Source organism: Colias eurytheme, chromosome 24 (genome assembly GCF_061535395.1).
Source record: "Colias eurytheme isolate Ceu_HAF_F1 chromosome 24, ilColEury1 Martin Lab GWU primary, whole genome shotgun sequence".
Classification (NCBI taxonomy): Eukaryota; Metazoa; Arthropoda; class Insecta; order Lepidoptera; family Pieridae; genus Colias; species Colias eurytheme.
Window position 1 is genome coordinate 967,455 of NC_143003.1, and position 8,579 is coordinate 976,033.

The following is an 8,579-nucleotide window of genomic DNA, read 5'->3' on the forward strand; positions in this document are numbered from 1 at the left end:
CCTACCCGATTCTTTCTATGGCAATCAGTGGACAAATTTTTAAGCTACTGGTCCATCCATAGGTACAGCACAAGTAGGTTGATAGCACTGTAGGTACCTACCAAAAAACTCTTTTAAAGCAACCTAGGTAAAATGAGCAAGAACTCATTACTAACTTTCTATTTTTGCTTATTTTTAATTCTAGCATACTACCTGTAAACCATCGAGTCCCCTAAATATATTGTGATGTTGAATTGAATTGTTACTGTATCGGAGTTGATACATATATCACAAGATGCGATAAACAATTCTGTCACATAAATCTTTTGCTCCAAATTGAAATGGAGTGTTTAGCATAAACGATATACAACATGCGTGGACATTTTTATAAGATTGATCGGGTTAAAGCTAATTTAATTGGGATAACAAGAATAAATAATGCTCTACTTTTAGGTTTTCATGATAATTTAATTGCATTCAGATATTTTAAACTCACTAGAGAATTTCTCGTAAATTTTGACTAAATTTTTGAAATGTATCGTAACGGAAACCATTCTGTTTCACTGGTTGATATCTTTAAGACACAAGTAGGCGATCAGCCTTCTGTGTTTTGCCAGAAGAAACCTTTTTTTCTTTAAGGCTCAATACGTCAAGAATGAAGCACGATTATCTACCAACAACTATTATGTAAAAATTGTTAAAAACAGCTTATTTCTTTCTTCTTTTACAGACACTATGGCAAAACTGAACTGGGTCCTATTTTACACATTTCTGTTCACTCTAATGTCAATACTGGCCACTGGAAGCGCTTGTAAGAAGAAAATAGCTTGTTCTGGCAGAGCACCGTGTCGGCGTGGACCATATAGGGAATAGAAACTTACAACAAGAAACATATTGGATATAATAAATACTTATGGACATAACGTAAAGAAAACATAATACCATTTCGTGGAAAAACCTACAGCTGCCTAAAACCATCTATAATTATGGAATATTTTCCGGCCTTATACCTACTTCAAAAATCCTCGCTAGAGAAATACCATCAATATATAATTATTGACCGCAAATAATGTACAACATGGAAAAATTATTAACAATTTAATTAAAATTAAAAACGTAATATATGAAGCTTATAGTCCTAAATAGAGTATAATTTTTGAATCATCATTCATTGACAAGATAAAACTCAACGACTGAATATTTGGATATATTCCACATCCTTTATGGATTGAGATTTTCAAACCATGAACATAAAATACTATATAGAGAAGATTTCTATATATTTCAACTACAGAAAATATCCTTTATGTGTTTAGTCAAGCCGTATCATCAAGTTGATATTTGTCACATTTAGACAAATTTTCGGTTTTAATTTTTTAAATATTTTACATCTAACTCGTGTCTGTAATATAATTATTATTCATTAAACGTCTTAAACATCATCATCACCTTTTCATTTCAACACTCCACTAATTTAAGTCCCTATTCCAAGAGACTATTTGATTTGGGTCAGATTCCACCATAAATTAAGCTTTCTTACATATTGTAACTAAGTAATATAAACTAATAGATTTTGTTGCAGATTCTGGTGGAAAGACTCAATATCAAATTGTCTCTTTACAGGCACTCGGAGATTGCGGAAATTCAAATGTAACATTGAGACTACAGCTTCCAGATATTGGTGCAGCGCAGGGTTCCTCGAGAATCGGGTTTGAAATTGAATTTTATGCTTGAGTGTTATGTAAATTGCACAAAACTGGCAATATAGGAGATAGAGGAGTAAGACTTGTGCATCTTTGGGATATTGTTTTAGAAGCATCTGCGGTAGGCTTGCTTTGATATTAAATCGTTCAAAGGCGATATGTTTCACTTGGAGATGCAGAAGATATTAATTGTTAATATATAGGTGGAAATAAAAAGTAGTAATTAAAATGAAGGCTTAGTTATTAATTTGCTTAATTTTCAATTAAAGTTTAAATATACAAGATATTTTAAAATATGGGAAAAAGTTATTGGTAATAGAAGAATATGATTCGTCTCCGTCTGATGCAAAAATGTCTCACACACATCGTAATAATGTAATCAATAATAAATCATATCAATTAGGTAGTATAAATTTACCTATACTAATAAACTAATAATATCATAATACACTGCAAAATAGTTTTGTTTGAGGCGGTAATCTTAAAAACTACTGAATCAAAAAAAAATTTTCACTGCTCTATATGAACGTGATCACCCAGTGCCATCTAGGCTTACCTATGATATTATGTACCACGAGTCCACGAGCAAAGATATGACTATGACGCTAGTTATATAAAAGTAGAACGTGTTAGTTACACGACTTATAGCTCAGGAATAGAAAGTAGGATTCAATTTTGGTGCGTTGTTTGTATTAGGATACTAGGTATCTTATAAAATTTACGAAAAAAAGCTACTTAAAGCGGTGAAGCCGAACAGCTTGTTTAAATAAAACACAGATAAATAGGCTAAATCTATATTGCAAACAGAAACAATGGCCATATAATGATATATTGTCGACTGCTGGTTGTCCTGCTGCTATCGGTGCTTCGAGCGGTGAGCGCGTGTGGCGGCAAGAAGGTGGTCACCTGCAATCCGAACAAACCGCCTTGTAAACGATAGTGCGGTAATGTATACTAATATTATAAAGCTGAGAGTTTGTCTGTGATTGTTTGAATCCAATCTCAGGAACTACTGGTCCGATTTGAAAAATTCTTTCGGTGTGAGATAGCCCATTTATTATTATCAAGGAAAGTTATAGGCTATACCTATGTATATCTATCAATACGCTAAGACGAACAGGAGCGGAGTGGAAACCTCGAAGCGCAGCTAGTGTATACATATAGGGAAATATCTACCTATTAGGTATACTGAAAATATTTGGATAACTAAGTATATCGGAGAAACAAAGTCCTGTAAAGTTAAACGCTACGAAAAAATATATTTTAATGCTTGGTTTGTTTTATTTTTATCCACTGTATAGGGATTGGGATAATTAACTTATTACTTAATTAAATAAATAAAAACATATTAGATAACTATGTGGGGTGTTTCTGTGACTTTCAAATTATCATATCGCTCAAACTTATGAACCGATTTGACTGAATTTGATATTATAGTAGCGTCTAGCAAGATAAAGCTAAGACCGTAAGTAGATAATATAAGTACCTACCTACTAGATATTTCCAAAGTTCCTACATCATTCATCAAAAACACCCTTATCTTCCGTATCTCAGCTTCTGAATAGTAAAAAGGAAATTATCATTATATATTAGGATTATTAGGTAATAATTATTGTATAGGTAGCTTCCTAGTTTTTATTTATTTTTGCACGCCTCATAAGCGAAGCGTTGAGGTGGGTACTACTGTCACTTCGCGCAAAACATCTGATTTTTCAAACTTAAAATGTCTTTATGTATCATACATTGCACTTGTAAGATAATACATACACACACATATTAAGAAAAAACACTATTTTTAACATTCATGATATTTTTGATGTCATTTTTGTTATTTAAACTAGTTAAAAAACAGTTTAAAAAAGTTCTGTCTTGGACGTCCGTGTGTCTGTATGTGCGGAGGATTTTCTTGTTAACACGATAGCGACCGAAATACTTTACTAATCGAGTCTTTAATTTTTTTTCTCTTACGCTTGAGTATGCTCAGGAATAGAACCCTTTCATTTTTCAGGGTCTGATTCGATGTGGTTTAATTGTTATTAAATAAACAAAAATAATAATTAATAAATAATTATTAAAAAAAAATTATGAGGCGTGCACTTTTGGATTTTCCAAATTATTTAAAGAATAATATGATGTAATCCTTATTGGCAATTTGTTCAATTAAACAATATAACAGTAAAATCTTATTACACGTAAAGCAACAGCTTTCCAAAAATAAATAAATTATCAAAGATATATACCACACTTTCCTATTCAGTGGCATGGAAACAGAGTTGTTCCAAGAGGTTGTGGTGTTGCTCGTGACGCTGCTGCTGTCGTACCTGGAGTCCTGCTTCGCTTGCACGAGGGTCCGCTACAACGATTGTACCGACTCTAATGCTACGTGTAAGAAATAAGGTAAAAAGAAAGATAACATTTTATATCATTTAATGTGTTTGATAATAAATTGGTTGCAAAATTAGTGCTCTTTTTGGTGTAAGTAGATACACTTGATTGCTCATACCTAAAATTTTATCCAACATCACCCCAAACTTTTTTTTTGAATCAGCTATAAAAACTTTACCAATATTATTTTTATTTACTGTGTGAGTACCAAAATTTACGGTTATTTTAAACGCAATCAAAGCATTTGCATTTGCATTTGCTTTTAATTTTTTGCAATTAGTAATGACGAACGGACAATTTACTGAACTATGCTATGCTAATTGCTATACAATATTGTACGGGAGCTTCTTATTAACGTTTTAAAAAAAGGTTTTTTAGTATAGTTGGGTTTTTGATATATGTACTGTTTCTCTTGCTATTTCGACTTTGACTTGATATTTATTGAATTGATATTTACTTATTTCGATGTCATTTTAATGATTTTGAAATTAAAAATTGCGTTTGGCACCTATTTAACAACGAAAAAAACGTCTTGCAATAAAAAAAATATATCTGATGGATCTATCTAAAGGCAAAAGATTAAAAATTACCTACGCGTTAACAAATGACTTTAAATTACAATTTTATATTATTATTATAAGATGCGCACTGATAAAAGCAACCGCTGCGTCCAGCCAGACAGCCCGGACTCTAACCGAAATAGGAATAGAAACAGTATATCAAAGAACCAACTATACTAAAATTCTCTCTTGTCAACGTTGCTAGCTCCTATACGAATAGTAATTATTAAGATTGTAATGATTATTTATCAACAGCCAAAATGCCGTTCATAAACGAATTCGTGCTGGTGTTCATTCACATTGCGCTATCAGTGATGGAGGCGACGAGTGCCTGCAGAAGACGCAAGCATTGCCTCAGCAGCGAGTGCAGCCCCTGCAATCAATTTGGGGGACCGAAAGCTAGAGCCAAGCAAAACACAAAGGTGATTTTTAGACTGGGATAACATTTTTTTTTCAGAACGCTACACTGTATTAAAATGTTATACGTTACTGTAATAAAATGTACAAAACTTTTGGATTTTTAAACTAGTTATGCTTTTATTTAATGTAAATAAATGTAAAACCACAAAAGCCTTATTTTTTATAGTAAATGTATCGAATTGCAATCTGTTTCCCTGTTTCAGGGCATTAAAATAAACATATTTTCCTTATTTCTTTCAATCTATCTATTTTACAGTAACACCATCAAACCATGTCCTCAAAGAAAGTCCTACTAATTTTTTTGCTCCTCATCATGTGGACCCTGGCGACCGGCTGCAAGCGGAAGAATACCTGCCCAAAATACTGTATACCTTGCAAATATTATAAGGGGCCTATAATAGAAATACTGCATCCTAAAGAGGCGAGGTTTTGATAAGTGTATAGCGAGATTATACCTAATGCTTTTTTAAATGAAGCTGATCTTTCAACTATCAAATAATAGATTTGTGTAGACCGTACTTATGGTAATATTTAGAATGTAAATGTTTGTGTCATAAAAAAACGTTGGACGTAGCATCCTAGAACTATAAATAAATATTTTTCAAAATTTCCAGGCAAGAAGTTCCTTTGTCATGGCAGAAGATAAAACTCTGAAGAGAAAGTGGCGAATTTGGAAAAAATAGTAAAAATGTAATGACAAATTGAAAAATAAACGTATTTAAGTTAACTATACTTGTTTTATTTTTATAATTTGAATACGCACTAACCTAACCTAATCGTCCTTATTGTTAATTGTCCATGAGACAATAAACAACCACCTTCAACTAATTTAAGCCACATTAAATGCAATTTTTGTATAACTTAAATCGATCATAATCGCGAATAATTCATATTATGAATATTGAATCCTATTCTATCCTACTAATATTATAATTTTATAAATGCGAAAGTTTGTGAGGATGTGTATGTGCGTGTTTGTTACTCTTTCACGCAAATACTACTGAACTGATTACAATGAATGATGAAACTGAACTGATGAAATTAATCACATATATATAGGGTAACATGGATTAACACATAGGAATTAGGATAGGTTGGGTAACGAGAACTATGCGAATTTTTCTTTGGAAACGCGGGTAAATACCTAGTCCAGGATCCATCGCCCATTTTTGCAAGTGATTACTATCAAGCTAATTTTCTGTGAGTAGCTTTATTTTGATGAGACGCCCAATAATTTCCTGTACGAAACTCGATTGTGGTAGCTTACAGAGGTAACAACGATAAAATGTGTTGATTTGATGATTCTCAAATATTTATTACGCAATTTGTAGGACAATATGTCTGTTGAATTATATAAATACTAGCGGTCCGCCCCGGCTTCGCCCGTGGTACATGTTTACGTTTTCTCTACATAAAAACCATCTTCGTACTTCGAGGAATATAATAAAAAAAGAATTATCGTAATCGGTTCAGCCGTTCTCGAGTTATGCGCTTACCAACACATTTTGGGATTCATTTTTATATTATACTAGCGGTCCGCCCCGGCTTCGCCCGTGGTACATATTTACGTTTTCTCTACATAAAAACCATCCTCGTACTTCAAGGAATATAATAAAAAAAGAATTATCGAAATCGGTTCAGCCGTTCTCGAGTTATGCGCTTACCAACACATTTTAAAATAAAAATAAAAAATAAAAATATCTTTATTGAGTACAAAAATTAATACAGTACAATTACAGTGTGGCTCTGTCTTCCTAGCTAGGAAAATCCTGTGTTAAGGAAGACAGTTCCTTCCCAGAGAACATGTTCAGTACAACAAAAAGATTACATTTAAAAAACAGAGAAAGTAAAAAAAAAAACATTATAAAATATACAGTTGTGTGTTTACAAGCTTTTTACAAGTATAGTGCGTGATTTTGTTAGTGTGAGTGTGTGTATATGTGTGTGTGTGTGTTTGTGAATGTGTGTGCTTGTGCATGTGAGTGTTGTGTGTTTGTGTATGTTATATTATTGACATCTATCCATTATTTATGAGCTGCTCTATTTCATCATAGTCATAATTTTCAAGCCATTTAATGACCGCTTTTTTAAATAAACTGTTATTTAAAGTCCTAACTTTTTGGGTCCTACTTATAATATTGTAAAACTTAGGGGCAGCAAAATGAAAAAATCTTTTAGCAAACCTACTATTAGTACGCGGCATAGGGAATCGGTCTCTTCTTTTATTAACAATCTGTAAGGCTGGTACTGTCTGTGTATGGTATCGTCGTAGGATTTCCTTTAAATATATTTTCCGTACGCTCAATAAGTTTGATTCCTTAAATAGATTTGTAGTGGGATATCTGAATGGTAATTTTAGCGCTACTTTAATAATTGCCCTCTGAACTCGTTCGACATGAATAAGGTGGGACTTAGCCATGCCTCCCCATGCACATATGCAATAGGTTAAGAGGCTTTCTATTAATGCCTTGTATGTTAGTAAAACGGTATTTTATTTACTACTGCTCTTAGATTTTTAAATATATAGATCATCCTTCGTAACCGCGTTACTAAATAAGAGGCCTGAACATCCCATTTTAAGTGACTGTCTACCTGTATACCTAAGTATTTGGTGTGCTCGACTCGAAGTAGTTTCTCGCAATTGCAAGTTGTCTGCAGTCTGGGAATCCTATTGCATGGGAAGGTATGAATTTTTATTTCAAAATCAGGTGAAGGAGAGAGAGTTTTACTCTTAGAAAAGCAGATGTAAGTCGTTTTTTTAGTATTTAAAGATAGTAAATTATCCTCAAGCCATGTTGTCACGGAAGCGAGCCCTCTCTCTACAATCTGTCTGAGCTTGAGCCAATCTTTATCATAGAACAAGATGACAGTATCATCCGCGAAAGTAACAATTTCTGCGTTATTTATTATTAACTTAAATTTTGCGATTCATTTTTATATATAAGAAGATATTAACTAAGTGAAAACAAAAAAAATCTGCTGGTTAGAAATCATTCATGATGAGTGATGACCTCGTTATCGATACACATTGGAAAGAGGGGACTCTGATCAAACCATAGATCATGATAGGGTATTATCATGAAATTAACAGGAAAATAAAACACCAAATAACATAATGCCAATATTTATTTACACTCCAATCGTACTTTACACCTAATATAATTGAATAAATCTACACTAAATACATTTGACATCACGATAAGGTCCAGTGCACATTGGAATACAATTGTATCGATACAAAAATTGACATTACAAAATAATGTGGTTTATGCATTCATTACAATAATTAGCTTTATTACACTTGAAATTAATACAAAGGGAAAATTTGTTTGTTTTTAATTATATTGTATTTTAAATTCATGTGTAATAAGGCTTAATTCTAAATTGATATTCTTTGGGTCAGGTGTTTAAGTTGAATGAATTAAATGACATTATCAACATAAGGTTTTGTCTCTACTTATATTTGAGACAATTTTCTCCAAGAACAAAGATTATTTCGTATAATTTTTAGTGTATATTTCTGTTAATACGT